Source organism: Stenella coeruleoalba, assembly GCF_951394435.1.
Source record: "Stenella coeruleoalba genome assembly, chromosome: 14".
NCBI lineage: Eukaryota > Metazoa > Chordata > Mammalia > Artiodactyla > Delphinidae > Stenella > Stenella coeruleoalba.
In genome coordinates, this window is record NC_137160.1 from 81,325,418 (window position 1) to 81,341,415 (window position 15,998).

General features: G+C 41.2%; 1 protein-coding gene across 1 annotated transcript in view; it reads left to right on the plus strand.

Moving 5' to 3' along the window:
* ANAPC7 (anaphase promoting complex subunit 7) overlaps positions 1–15,998 on the plus strand; it is a 48,012-nt gene that overhangs the window by 25,499 nt on the left and 6,515 nt on the right. Inside the window, exons 12-13 of the transcript XR_013831241.1 lie at positions 127–224; positions 9,287–9,567. The gene's annotated coding sequence lies outside the window, so the exon portion shown is untranslated. The remainder of the gene's footprint in view (positions 1–126; positions 225–9,286; positions 9,568–15,998) is intronic.

Sequence of the window (15,998 nt, forward strand, 5' to 3'; positions counted from 1 at the left end):
CTCACTCTGTAGTTGCCTGTGGGTGGGGCAACTCCCATGACCAGGCCTCTTGAGCCCATGCCCAGGCCTGCTTGCTGACCCCGAAGCCATGGGCACTGACTGCTGCATTCTCTCTGCTGACAATAGGCAGTGAGGCCTGACTCAAGAACCTCACTTCAGCGTCCAGGGACAGCAGCCATGACCAGGCCTGCCAGGAATCCCTGGCACTGGGAGGGCCTGTTGAGGTAAGTACCTTACTAAGGTTTTCCACTTCCCCCAGGAGCTTCCCTGCCCTGGGGCAGTGGAAGGGGGTACCAGTCATGGGCCACAGAGGGCAGGCTTTTATTGTCTAGATGCTCTGACCTGCCCTGGCTACACCTGGGCCTCCACCATTTGGGGCCAGGGTGTGTGCAAGATGTCAGTTGTTGCCATCACAGAACATGTTACTTATTTCACAAACTACATGGTACCAGCAACACCAGGAAAAGCCGGAAGATCACGTAAGTCTCCTTAGCAGCCGTTAGAAGAAAACAGTTTAAAAATAACCAAGTACCCTCATGCATTGCTGGTGGGAAGATAAAATAATATAGCTGCTGTGGAAAACAGTCTGGCAGTTCTTCAAAAATTTAAACATTTGCCATATGAACCAGCAATTCCACTTCTGGGTATATACCCAAAAGAATTGAAGCAGGGTCTCAGATGCTTGCATACCTGTGTTCATAGCAACACTATTCACAATGGAAATAACCCAAATGTCCATTGTTGGATGAATGGACAAACAAAATATAGTATATCCATACAAAGGAATATTATTCAACCTTAAAAAGGAAGGAAATCCTGCCACATGTTAACAATATGGATAAACCTTAAGGACATTTCGCTGAGTGAAATAAGCCAGTCACTAAAGGACAGTAGAATGATTCTGCTTATGAGACCCCTAGAGGAGTCCGATTCAGAGAGACAAAGTAGAATGGTGGTTACCAGGGCCTGGAAGGAGGGGGAATGGGGAGTTTAATGAGTACAAGTTTGGAATGTTGAAAAAACTGGAGATGGATGGTGGTGATGGTTGCATAACAAACTACTTAAAAATGGTTAAGATGGTTAAAAATGGTTAAGCTGGTTAAAAAATATATATCAAAAAAAATTAAATGGCCTGTAATTCTGCCATTCAGATAACCCCGTCAGCCCATGTGTTTGTAATATATAGGTGTTATATAAACGTACACATGGTTAAAATTAAGAGAGAAAGGTGTAAAATTAAAAATATATCTGCTTCCCAATCTCTACTGAATCCTAGTGTCTCCACAAAATAAATTTTCTGGACTACATTTAGAAAAATAGTCTTGAGCTTTTACCTAATGATAATGGTATGAAAGTTACACTAAATTGGTCATGCTGTACACACAGAAATTCCTTCCAGCGGTATCACTGCTCTTCCTTGCCTTAACAGTTCCACAGAATCCCATTCTGTGGATGGAACCATTTCTATAACCCTTCTGCTGTTGGTAGACCCCCGTTTCCAGCTTTGTATGTAATTATTACAGTGTGAACTACCATGAATATGTTTTGGCATAGTACTCCAAAGATAGGTCAAGTTCCTTGTAGTGAAATTTCTGATCTCAGAGTATGTGCATTTAAAGGCTTTGATGGATGCTGTCAGATTGCTCTCCAACAATAGATGGGAGTGCTTGTTTCCTGAACCTTCAGGAAACACTGGTGTCATCAAGCGTTTTTGTTTTTTACCGGTCGTCAGTGTGATAAAAGCTCTATCATTTTGATTTGCTATTTCTTGAGCACTCGTCTGGCCTGAGCTATAAGGTAAGCCCTGTGCCTGTGTTATCACATTTTAGCCTCACACTCCTGAGGCATCACTGAAATTAGCCGCATTTCACAGATGAGCTAATAGTCTTCATCTGTCCAAGATTTCTCATCCTAGAGTTTGTGTGTGTTCTTAACTGTGATCTCTGCACAATTTTATAGTCTGTTAAGGAAAAAATGGGCTCTAAGCACCCCTTGCTGTCCATCTTAATCCTCAGTCTCGCTGGATTTAAGGGCTGCCAAACCGTCTGGCAAGGGCAGCATCAGAGCCGGCCACTTAAATCTTCCAGTGTCTGTCTCTTTATAAACAACCCTGTGGTGACCTCCGTTGTGCTCACAGCTTTTTCCTTCTTTGGGTAAATTCCCAGGAGGGGAATTTCAGAGTGAAAGGATATAGTGATCTGTTTTGGAACTTTCAAGGGGGCTGACTAGCTGGTCCTGTTTCTGTGAAGCGAATCTGTAAGCTCAGGCCAGCCCTGTGGCCTCCCTGTTTCTGGTTGGTGTGCCCCAGCTGCCCCAGTCTACCTAGGGAGTCCATCCATTGGCTTCAGGTTAGGGGTGAACCAGGAGATTCCCAGTCTCTGGAACTCCCATCTCATTTCCTCTTGCTGGAGTGGGAGCTTATGGTGGACTCTGGTGAGGTCTGCGGAGGCCTCTACCTTTGCTTTCTCAGGCCTTTGGGATTTGGGGACCTCTTCCCTCATGGGACAGCCCTTGCTGGCTGGCTGTGTGTGTGTGTGTGTGTGTGTGTGTGTGTGTGTGTGTGTGTGTGTGTGTGTCAGTGGTGATTGCGGGCTACTTGTGTCCTCTCTGAGCCTCCATCCTTCTTTCAGTCCCTCCTTGGAGGAATTCCACCCTCCCCACTACGAGGGCTGAGCCTCTCAAAGGGAGGGCCTGTCCCTACCACCAGGTAGAAGGCTCAGGTCAATGGCCTGTCACTGGCTACTTAACCTCTCTGTGCCTCCATCTTCTTTTGGAAGAGAACTTAGGGAGTCGGGACCCCTCTCTGGGTCGTCCAGTGTGTGGGGCTTTGTGGCAGGGCTGTCAGCGTTGGAGCCTTTGGGTGGGTCGTGTGGGAGGGGAGTGGCCTCCCAAGGCTAAACCTTGGTCCTTTTGGGGTCAGCATCCTTGTGGACATGAGCCCTGCCCTCTGGCCCCCTTTGGTGCTGGATGAACAGATTTGCCCTGAGCCCCTCTCAGTGCCAGGTTTAGTCCTACATGGGTCTGTGGCCCAGAGAAATTATTTTTAATTTTTGGATCATTTTCCACTTACGACTTCAGTCCACTCTACCCACCGGCCCATCTCCCTTGTCAGGCCCCTGGGGCAGTGGGGATTTTGTCCAGGAATTGAGAGGGAATGGTAGCAAGCAGGAATCTTTTCTGAGAGAGGCCTCTGCCCTCCTGCCTGGGTGGTGCCCAGACTGAAGCCCCATCCTTAATGGGCTGAAACAAGCTGATCTCCAAAGCCCCACAGGCCCCTACGGCTCCCCAGTCCCATGCTGCTGCTTTGCTGAGCTTGATGGTGTTTGACGGGAAGGGACAGAGATGACCCCTATGCACAGTCCCCATCTGGAGCTACTCTAACCAGCCGTGTTGACCAGAAAGACAGCTTCTGTCAGCTTAGGGGAGGCCAGAGGGAGCCACCTCAGAGGACAAGGCCATGTGAAGACCCCTAACCAAATATAGGAGAACCGCCTCCCCTGAAGAATAATTGTGCCAGGGCACTAGGGCCGGAGCCTGCCTAGGGGACAGATAAGTTTTTCCTTTCTTTTTAAATAAAAATGTAAAATTTGTAAAATATAGCATATATATAGAAGTATATGAAAATATGTAGAAACACACATGTACACTTTATCCAGGACAAGAAATAGAACATTTTTACAATCCCAGAAGACCCGTTGTGCTCAAAACTGATAACATCCCATTCCCTCCCTCCTTCTGCCTGCCTTTCCCCACTATCCCAGCCAGAGGTAACCACTATTTTGAATCTTGTTTTTATATACTTCCTTTACTTTCTGACCCTGGAAGTTCAAGTGAACCTTCAACAGATAGCTCATTTTTCTTACCTGTAATATTGTTATTTTATTTTCACTTTTACCATGTTTTTATCCTAAATAATACATTTATTTGCTGTTCTTGAACTTAATGTAAATAGAATCATGTTGTCTATATTTTTCCATGATACCCTTACTTAACATTATTTTAAATATTGATTCATATTAATACTCCTATAGCTTCATTTTTAATTGATAGACATTATTTTTAGAACAGTTTTAGATTTAGAGAAAAATTGAGTAGATAGTACAGAGAATACCCATATACCTTGCACACAGTTTTCCCTGCTAACATCTTACATTAGTATGGCATGTTTATTACAATGAATGAAGACTGATACATTATTATTAACAGAAGTCCATAGTTTATTCAAGTTTCCTTTAGTATTTACCTTATGTCCTTTTTTGGTTCCAGGGTTCCATCCAGGGTAGCACATTACATTTAGACATCATCATGTCTCCTTAGGTTCCTCTTGGCTGTGAAAGTTTTTCAGAGTATCCTTTTTTTTTTTGATAACTTTCCTTGAAAATTTGGTGAGGAGTGGTCAGGCATTTGTAGGATGCTACGTTCATTTTTCATTGCTATATAATATTCCACTGGGTGTATCCAACACCCCCATCTTATTAATTCTGCCAATGACAGACATTTTAGTTTCTAGTTTTTTTCAAACAGTGCTGCTATGTATGTTTTCATATGTGACTTCTGTGCATAAGCACAGGCTTGTGTAGGGTTACACTCAGAGGTGGAACTGATGGGTGTAAGGTATGCACGTGTTCAGTTTTACCAGATATTGTCAAACTGTTTTCCAAAGAAGTTGTACAAATTTACATGCACACCCACACCTGCAGTCCTTTGTCCTATTTCCTCACTGGCATTTGGTATTGTCAAACCTTAATTTTCTCCTGGATGTGGGGTGACATAGTGATTTTAATTTACAAGTTTCTGTTTTTGTAACAAGATTGAACATCATTTCATATATCTAGGAATTACTTGTGCTTCCTCTTCTGTGAAAAAAATTTTTGCCCATTTTTCTATTGAGTTATTTATTTTTCTTGTTAATTCACAGAAGTTCTTTATATATTCTGGATGTAATTCAGAATACGAGTTGCAGATACCTTCTTCCAGTTTGTGACTTGCCTTTTCATTCTCTTTTTTAACATTCACCTTTTTGTTTTTTCATCTTTGGAAGTCAGAGCTATGCTATCTCCAGCCTTCTTTATTTATTTTTTGGAAATATTTATTTATTTTTGGCTGTGTTGGGTCTTAGTTGAGGCACACGGGATCTTTTGTTGTGGCGTGCGGGCTTCTGTCTAGTTGCAGCATGCATGCTCTCTTGTGGTGCGTGGTGCGTAGGCTCTAGTTGTGGTATGTGGGCTTAGTTGCCCTGCAGCATGTGGGATCTTAGTTCCCTGACCAGGGATCAAACCTGCATCCCCTGCATTGGAAGGCGGATTCTTAACCACTGGACCACCAGGGAAGTCCCCTTCACTCTCTTTAATAGTATCTCTTTTTTTTTTTTTAAGACTTATTTATTTTTTGGCTGCGTTGGGTCTTCATTGCTGTGCACGGGCTTTCTCTAGTTGTGGCGAGTGGGGGCTACTCTTCGTTGCAGTGTGAGGCCTTCTCATTGCAGTGGCTTCTCTTGTTGCGGATCACAGGCTGTAGGCGCGCAGGCTTCAGTAGTTGTGGCACATAGGCTTCAGTAGTTGTGGTTTGCAGGCTCTAGAGCACAGGCTCAGTAGTTGTGGCACACGGGCTTAGTTGCTCCGCGGCATGTAGGATCTTCCCAGACCAGGGCTCAAACCTGTGTTTGAGCAGGCAGATTCTTAACCACTGCGCCACCAGGGAAGCCCCAATAGTATCTTTTGATTAACAGAGGGTCTTAATTTTAATGTACTTGAATTTACCAATCTTTTTCTTTATGGTTGTATTTCCTTCATTCCTTCCCTCCTCCCTCCCTCCTTCTTTCCTTCCTTCCTTCCTTTCCTGTTGTTTTTTGGCCACACCGTGTAGCTTGTGGGATCTCAGTTCCCCAACCAGGGATTGAACCTGGGCCACGGCAGTGAAAGCCCAGAATCCTAACCACTGGGCCACCAGGGAATTCCCTATGGTTGTATTTTTTAATTCTTATGAAATCTTTCCTCATCTCAGAGTCAAAAATTTATTCTCTTATATGTATGGTGTGAGGTAGGGATCCAATTTTATTGATTTTTAAAAATTTAGGTTTAAACATGCATAACCACCAGGTATTAAAAAATTACCTGTTTTTCCACTGATTAATGCCAACTGGGTTACAAATCAGGTGTTCGAAATGAGCTACTCTGTTTCTAAGCTCTCTTTTCCATACCGTTGGTCAGTTTTTCTGTCCCAGCACCTATACCTCATTGTCTTAATTTTACTGTAGCTTTATAAAATTTATTGATATTTGGAAGGGCAGGACCCCTTGATCTTATTCTTAGACGTGTTCTGGCTATTCTTAGCTCTTTGCACTTCCATTAAATTGTTAGTATCAGATGGTCTAATATATTTTCTAAAGTTAGATTCACAATTTTCAAAAGGGCATAAGGTGAAACTTCCCCGTCTTCTTTCTTCTCCTAATTCCCTCCTCAGAAGCAATCGTAATTACTAGTTTTGTGTGTAGTTTTTCAGAAATAATTTGAAATTGCATGTTTGTATATATACTATACCACCCCCCGTTTTGTACCTGCACTGTTCATCGGCAGAGTTTATTTAAAAAGTAAACTTTTCGTATTCAGTGAAATCTTTCTTAATAGGTCATGATGTATAAATATCAAAGACATAAAAATGTTAAACTTTGTACACTTTTAGTCCTGAATTAAAACCATTTTGATTTTAAGTAAGTTTAACTTACAAAATGTATTTTATAATTTCTACAAATTTTGACGAAAAAGCAGCCAATTTCAGCTCCTCCAGCACTTCCTAGCTGACTGCTGGACGTGTTTGTATCTCTTCCTGCTGCTGGAATCAAGTAGAAGCACGGATTGCTTTTCAAAATAGAAATATCTGGGTCATGCAGAAATCACTCTCTCAAAAACAGCAACAGGAATAACATATTTAGTATGTTCTTATAATGTTACTATTGATTATATTTGGGGTTGGTTCTATCGTCTTCTATTATCCTTTCTATCCTTCTTATTTTTTTAATCTTTTTAGATTTCTTTCATTTTTGTCCTTCTGTTGATTTGTTAGTCTTGCCTCTATTTCTGTCATTTAGTGTTTACCCTAGGAAGTAGCAACATGCTTACCAGTGTATCTATGTCTGGAGCTAGCCAGTGACTTTACCATGCTCCTGGGTGACAGAGGCCTGCATATCACTTAGATTGCTTACCCCTGCCCCCCATCTAGAGTTTCCCTTAGTGTGAGTCTGCTGGTGAAGAATTCTGTTTTTGTTTGTCTGAAAATATTTGACTTTGATTCTTTAATTACTGTATATTTTCTCCAGGTTTAGAATTCTAGGTTGCCAGTAATTTCAGCACATGAAGCTGTCATCTCACTGTTTTCTGGCCTCCACTAACTGTAACTGTTGTGAAGTCAGCAGTAGGCTGTCACTCTTTAAAGGTAGTGCCTTTTTTTTTTTTTTTGCCCTCTGTTGCTTTTAAGATTTTCTCTGTCTTGGCTTCTCTGCAGGTCACTATACTGTTTCTAGGGCCGGATTTCTTGTTATTTACACTTTTTGTGATTTGTTGGGATTCTTGCATCTGTATTGTCATTTCTAGAAAATTCTCAGCCATTACCTCTTCAAATAATACTTCTCTCATACTCTCGTCTTCTGAAACTATGATAAAATGTATATTTGACTTTGTCACCTTTCTCAGTCTATCTTCCAGGTATTTTTACCTTTCTTCTGTATTTTCTAGCTTTTTTTTCCTTTCTCTGCTGCATTCTGCTGTATTTTCTTTTCATCTGTCTTCCACTTCATTTGTTATTTTGCAGTGTCCACTTTGATACCACGTCCATCCATCCATTAAGTTTTTAGTTTTGGTTCTTATACTTTTCATTTCTAGGGTTCCATTTAACTTCCCTCTCTGCTATGTTCCCTTTTTTTTTTTTTGGCTGCACTGCAGCATGTGGGATCTTAGTTCCCAGACCAGGGATCGAACCTGTGCCCCCTGCAGTGGAAGCATGGAGTCTTAACCACTGGACTGCCAGGAAAGTCCCTATGTTAACTTCTTTTTTCTTTAAAGATTTTTTTTTGATATGGACCATTTTTTAAAGTCTTTATTGAATTTGTTAACAATGTTGCTTCTGTTTTATGTTTTGTTTTTTGGCCGTGAGGCATGTGGGATCTTAGCTCCCCAACCAGGGATCAAACCTGCACCCCCTGCATTGGAAGGTGAAGTCTCAACCACTGGACTGCCAGGGAAGTCCCCCTATGTTCACTTTTAATAATTGCTGTGTCCTGCAGATTTTCATCTATTTTTCTTTAAGCAAAGTAAGCATGAATGTGTTCTTTTTATTTATTTATTTTTAAAAAAGATTTTATTTATTTTTGGCTGTGTTGGGTCTTAGCTGAGGCACGCAGGATCTTTCGTTGCAGTGCACGAGCTTCTAATTGTGATGTGCAGGTTTTCTCTTCTCTAGTTGTGGCGCACAGGCTTAAGGGCATGTGGGCTCTGTAGTTGTGGTGCTCGGGTTCCAGAGCCCATGGGCTCTGTAGTTTGCAGCATGCAGGCTCTCTAGTTGAAGTGCGGAAGCTTAGTAGTTGTGGCGTGCAGGCTTAGTTGCCCCGCGGCATGTGGGACCTTAGTTCCCTGACCAGGGATCCAACCTGCGTCCACTGCATTGGAAGGCGGATTCTTTACCACTGGACCACCAAGGAAGTCCCAGTATGAATGTTTTATATCTAATACTTCCCATATGTGAAGTCTGTATGAATCTGTAATGTGTGTTTCTGTAGGCTCTCACTCATGGCACCTTGTTTTATGTACTTGGTTGTCTTCTACTGTGTGCTGCTTTGAAAAATAATTGTGTGGTTCTCCTATGACGTAAAATGAAGGTGCCTTCCCCCCAGACAGGATTTACATTTATTTCTGCTTGGTGCTTAGGAGTACTATCAGTGACTTTAAATTCATGCCTTGAAGTTTCATAGCTTACCACTAGGATAGAGTTTGGGCTGCAGATATTTTCCTGGTTCTGCTCAGCACCAAGGCAATGCTACCTACAGTTCTTTGAGTTTTGGGGAAGGTTTGCTTGTACCCTGAGGTGTTAGCCCTTCAGGGGTCACAGCTTAATGTCCTTTGAGACTTCCCACTTTTGGTGGGCCCTGGATTTGACTTTGCCTTTTTTACTCTGTGAGCCCTCAAAACCCCTGCTTGCTTTCACAGCTTAGTTTATTGGGATAGGTAGATGCCACTAGGAGAGAAATTGACCTCTCCTAGTGGGTATTCTGATGATGTCTCTTGCTTTCTCTTAGATTTTTGCCTGGAAATTCTGGACCACCTTATAGTTCTTTGATGCTTCTATGAGGATTTTTTAAAAATTTGGTGAGTGGCCGAGATGGTGGAATAAGAAGACCCTGAGCTCATCTCCTTCCATGGGCACACCAGAACTACAACTGTTTATACGCAGCAACTATTGATGAGAATGACATGAAGACTAGCAGAAAAGATCTTCTGCAACTGAAGATAAAATGAAGGAACCATGAGACAAGTAGGAAGGGTGGAGACGCAGTATAGTCAAGACCTATACCCCCAGGTAGGCGAACCACAAATGGAGGATAATTACAATTAGAGAGGTTCTCCCCAAGGAGTAAAGGGGTCTGAGCCCCACATTGGGCTCCCTAGCCCAGGGACATCACACTAGGAAAATGAGTCCCCAAAACATTTGGCTTCAAAGGTCAGTGGGTGCTTTTAAAGGGCACACACAAAATCATGAAAACCAGCTTTACAGTGGAAGAATGGATAAAGGAGATGTGGTATGTATCCATCCATGTTATTGCAAATGGCAAGATTTCATTCTTTTTTATGGCTCTGAGTCATATATATATATATATATAGAGAGAGAGAGAGAGAGAGAGAGAGAGGGAGCTTTTAGACTTATGGAAAAATTAAGCAGATAGTACAGAGGGTTCTTATATACCCCAGACACAGATTCCCCTGTTATTAACATTTTTTAACAATATGGTACATTTTTAATGATACTTATACATTATTATTAACTAAAGTCCATAATTTATTCAGATTTTGTTAGTTTTTTCCTATTTCTATTCCAGGATCCCATTCAGTAGTATTGTATTTAGTCATTATGTGTTCTTAGTCTTCTCTTGGCTGTGAAAGTTTCTCAGACTTTCCTTCTTTTTGATGACCTCAACAGTTTTAAGGACCATTGGTCAGGGATTTTGCAGAATGTCTTTTGGGATTTGTCAGATGTTTTTCCTTTGATTAGACTGAGGTTATGTTTTGAGAGGAAGACCACAGGTAAAATGTCATCTTCACTTGATATCAAAGGTACATGCTCTCAGGATGACATCACTTAGCTGAGGTAGGGTCTGTCAGGTTTCTCTACTCTGAGTCACTTTTCCCCCTGTCTACATTATATGTACTTTTTTTGGGGGGTGGGGGGCTGCATTGGGCCTTTGTTGCTGCACACAGGCTTTCTCTAGTTGTGGTGAGTGGGGGGCTGCTCTCCGTTGCGATGTGCGGGCTTCTCATTGTGGTGGCTTCTCTTGTTGCGGAGCATGGGTTCTAGATGCTTGGGCTTCAGTAGCTGCAACATGTGGGCTCAGTAGTTGTGGCGCACGGGCTTAGTTGCACCGCGGCATGTGGCATCTTCCTGGACCAGGGATCGAACGTGCATCCCCTGCATTTGGCAGGCGGATTTTTAACCACTGCACCACCAGGGACGTCCCCATATGTACTCTTTGGAAGTCACTATGTGATTTAAGCTCAGGCTTAAAGAACTTCACCTCTGTAATGGCAGAGTGCCTATAGAAATTACTTGGATTTCTTCTACAAGGGAGATTTCTGTTTTCTCCCATTTATTTATATCAGTATAAACTCATGGATATTTATTTTATACTTTGGATTATAATTCAATACTACTTTATTTTATTGCTCTAATTGTTCCAGCTTTGGCCATTCAAAGCTTCTTCACTTGGCTCCTGTGTCCCTTTGACATAACTTCATCTCCTTGATCATTGTTTTTGTGTTTGAGCACTTCCTTGCTTTCTGGCACTAGTGTTCTCCAGGCATTTGTACATTTTCTGCCTCAGTCCTAGAATCAGCCATTTCTCTAAGGAGACTTGATTCCTTTAATTGGAGAATGGCATCAGAAACCTAAACTGGGAGCTAAGTGTGCTCATCGCCACTGGAGTGTCTGTCCTTGCTTCTTGGCCCACTCAGTTGACAGTGTAATACATGTATATATACACATAACTAGAAATATTTCTATATGGAATTTTCTGTATCGATATTAAGCTAAACATAATTTATCCTGGTGTTTCCAACTGTAATTCACTACCACATGGATCATTCTAGCTGTCTTCCCTTGCTTATCTGTAACCTCCTACTCCAACAGTGAGAAAACTGGCTACCACCATCTGCCATCTATATCACAGCATTTTCACTTATTCTCAGCAACCATCATTACTGAAAACTTCCTCTTGTTTTTTAAAAGAAATAGTAGAATATTATTTGGCCTCTACATGTTTGCGTGTTTGCAGGGTATTTTTTGTTTTCTGTTTTTTTCCTTATACTTGATTTCTAGTATCATAGCATTGTGGTCAGAAAAGATGCTTGCTATGATTTCAATTTTCTTAAATTTACCAACCCCGGTTTATGACTCTATCCTGGAGAATGTTCCATATGTACTTGAAAAGAATGTGTATTCTGCTGCTTTTGGATGGGATGTTATATATATATATTCCATTTGTTCTAATGTGTCATTCAAGGCCAGTGTTTTCTGTCTGGATGATATGTCCATCGATCTAAGTGGTGTGTTAAAGTCCCGTACTAATATTGTGTTACTGTCAGTTTCTCCCTTTATGTCTGTTAATATTTGCTTTATGTATTTAGGTGCTCCTATGTTGGGTGAATATATATATACAGCTGTTACGTCTTTGGATTGATCCCTTGATCACTATGTAATGTCCTTTGCCTCCTGTTAAAGTCTTTGTTTCAAAATCTACTTTGACACAAGTATTGCTACTCCAGCTTTCTTTTCATTTCCCTTTGCATAGAATGCCTTTTTCCATCCTCTCACTTTCAGTATGCCTTTTGATCTGAAATGAGTCTCTTGAAGGCAGCATATATATGGGTCTTCTTTTTGTATCCATTCAGTCACTCTATGTCTTGGAGCATTTAGTCCATTTACATTTAAAGTAATTATTGATAGGTATGTACTTACTGCCATTAAAAAAAATAAATTTATTTATTGATGCAGCCTGATGCAGCCATCAGGTCTTCGTTGTTGTGTGCGGGCTTTCTCTAGTTGCGGTGAGTGGGGGCTACTCTTCATTGTGGCGCGCGGGCTTCTCATTGCGGTGGCTTCTCTTGTTGCAGAGCACAGGCTCTAGGTGCGTGGGCTTCAGTAGTTGTGGCTTGCGGGCTCTAGAGCACAGGCTCAGTAGTTGTGGCGCACTAGCTTAGTTGCTCTGCGGCATGTGGGATCTTCCCAAATCAGGGCTCGAACCTGGGTCCCCTGCATTGGCAGGCGGATTCTTAATCACTGTGCCACCAGGGAAGTCCCACTTATTGCCATTTTGTTAATTGTTTTGGGGGTTGTTTTTGTAGTTACTTTTTCTCCCTTTCTTCTTTTGTTCTCTTCCCTTGTGGGGAATATGCTACTAAACAAGCAGTGGATCACTGAAGAAATCAAAGAAGAAATTTAAAAAATACTTGAAGACAAATAAAAGCAAAAACAGAACGATTCAAAATCTGTGGGATGCAGCAAAAGCAGTTCTAAGAGGGAAATTTATAGTGATCCAAGCCTAGCTCAGGAAACATGCAAAATCTCAAACAACTTAACTTTACATCTAAAAGAACTAGAAAAAGAAGAACAAACAAAACCCGAAGTTAGTAGAAAGAAAGAAATCATAAAGATTAGAGCAGAAATAAAGACTAAGAAAACAATAGGAAGGATCAAAAAAACTAAGAGCTGATTCTTTGAAAAAATAAACAAAATTGATAAACCTTTAGCCAGACTCATCAAGAAAAAGAGAGAGGGTCCAAATCAATAAAATCAGAAATGAAGGGCTTCCCTGGCGGCGCAAGGGTTAAGAATCCACCTACTAATGCAGAGGACTTGGGTTCGAGCCCTGGTCTGGGAAGATCCCACATGCTGTGGAGCAACTAAGCCTGTGCGGCACAACTGCTGAGCCTGTGATCTAAATCCCACAAACCACAACTACTGAGCCCTCGTGCCACAACTACTGAAGCCTGTGCGCCTAGAGCCCGTGCTCTGCAACAAGAGAAGCCACCACAATAAGAAGCACACGCACCGCAACAAAGAGTAGCCCCTGCTCGCCACAACTAGAAAAAGCCTGCCTGCAGCAACGAAGACCCAATGCAGCCAAAAATAAATAAATTAAAAAAAAAAAAGTCACAACCCACACCCCAGAAATACAAAAGATCATAAGAGACTACTACAAATCACTACATGCCAATAAAATGGACAACCTAGAAGAAATGAACAAAGTCCTAGAAATGTACACTTTCCCAAGACTGAACCAGGAGGAAATAGAAAATACATAAACAGACCAGTTACCATTAATGAAGTTCAATCAGCAATAAAACAACTTCCCTCAAACAAAAGTGTAGGACCAGATGGCTTCACAGATGAATTCTGTACATTTAGAGAAGAATTAACACCTTTCTCAACTATTTCAAGAAATTGCAGAGGAAGGAATGTTTTCAAACTCATTCTACAATGCCAGAAATCACTCTGATACCAAAACCAGACAGAGATAGCACAGAAAAAGAAAATTAGAGGCTAGTATCACTGCTGAACACAGATGCAAATCCTCAAGAAAATATTAGCAAACCAAATTCAACAAGACATAAAAAGGATCATATGCCATGATCAAGTGGGATTTACCTCGGATGCAAGGGTAGTTCAATATCTGCAAATGAGTGTTATATACCACATTAACAAACTGAAGAATAAAAGCCAGATGATCATATAAATAGATGGAGAAAAAGCTTTTGACAAGATTCAACATCCATTTATGATAAAAACTCAACAAAGTACATATAGAGGAACATACTTCAACATAGTACAGGCCATATGCTTGCTGCAACCAGAGAAAGCCTGCGCACAGCAACAAAAACCCAACGCAGCCAAAAATATAAATAAATTTATTGTTTGCAGGTGACATACAATACATAGAAAATCCACAGGATGCCACCAAAAAATTATTAGAGCTCATCAATGAATTTGGTAATGTTGCAGGATACAAAATTAATATACAGAAACCTGTTGAATTTCTATACACTAACAATGAAGTATCAGAAAAAGAAATTAAGAAAACAATCCCATTTATAATCAGATCAAAAAGAGTAGGGCTTCCCTGGTGGCACAGTGGTTGAGAGTCCGCCTGCCGATGCTAGGGGACGCGGGTTCGTGCCCCGGTCCGGGAAGATCCCACATGCCGCGGAGCGGCTGGGCCCGTGAGCCATGGCCGCTGGGCCTGTGCGTCCAGAGCCTGTGCTCCGCAACGGGAGAGGCCACAACAGTGAGAGGCCTGTGTACAGCAAAAAAAAAAAAAAAGTAAAATACCTAGGAATGAATCTAAGGAGGTAAAAGGCCTGTACTCTGAAAACTATAAGACACTCATGAAAGAAGCTGAAGAAGACAGAAACAGAAGAAAGATATATCATACTAATGTATTGTAAGAATATTGTTAAAATGACCATACTATCCCAGGCAGATTCAGTGCAATCCCTATCAAAATACCAGTGGCATTTTTCACACATCTAGAGCAAATAACTCTAAAATTTGTATGGAAACACAAAAGACCCTAAATAGCCAAAACAATTTTGAGAAAGAAGAACAAAGCTGAAGTATGTTCCCTGACTTCAAACTATACTAAAAAGCTACAGTCATCAAAATAGCATGGTACTGGCACAAAAAAACCAGACATATAGATCAATGGAAAAAAATAGCCCAAATGAGCCCACGATTATATGTGCAATTAATTATGACCAAGGAGGCAAGAATACACAATGGGGAAAAGACAGTCTCTTCAGTAAATAGTTTTGGGAAAACTGGACAGCTACATGCAAAAGAATCAAACTGGACTACTCTCACACCATGCACAAAAATAAAGTCAAAATGGATTAAAGACTTAAATGTAAGACCTGAAACCATAAAACTTCTAGGAGAAAACATAGGCAGTATGCTCTTTGACATTGGTCTTAGTAATATTTTTTGGATCTGTCTCCTCAAGCAAGGGAAACAAAGCAAAAACAAACAAATGTGACTACATCAAACTAAAAAGCTTTTGCACAGCAAAGGAAACTATCAACAAAATGAAAAGGCCACCTACTAAATGGGAGAAGATATTTGCAAATGATACATATGACAAGAGGTTAATATCCAAAATATACAACTCAGCATCAAAAAACCTGATGAAAAAATGGGCATACGATCTGAATACAGTTTTCCAAAGACATACAGATGGCCAACAGGTACGTAAAAAGATGCTCAACATCATAGTCGGGGAAATGCAAACCAGAACCACAGTTAGCTGTATTACCTGCACCTGTCAGAATGACTTATCAAAATGACAACAAATCACAAGTGTTGGGGAGGGTGTGGAGAAAAGGGAGCACTCCTGCACTGCTGGTGGGAAAGTAAATTGGCATGGCCACTAAACAGTATGGAGGTTCTTCAAAAAAAAAAAAAAGCTACCACGTGATCTAGTAATTCCACTCCTGCGTATTTTAGAAAAGATACATGCACCCCTATGTTCATTGCAGCATTATTTACAATAGCCAAGACATGGAAGCAACCCAAGTGCCCATCAGTAGATGAATGGATAAAGATGTGGAACATAGCAATGGAATATTACTCAGCCATGATGAAATTTTGCCCTTTATGACAACATGGATGGACCTGCACTTGAATATTTCACTGGGCAGTAAATGTGTATTGGACGTCATTGCTTGCTGGATCATAGATCTAACCTT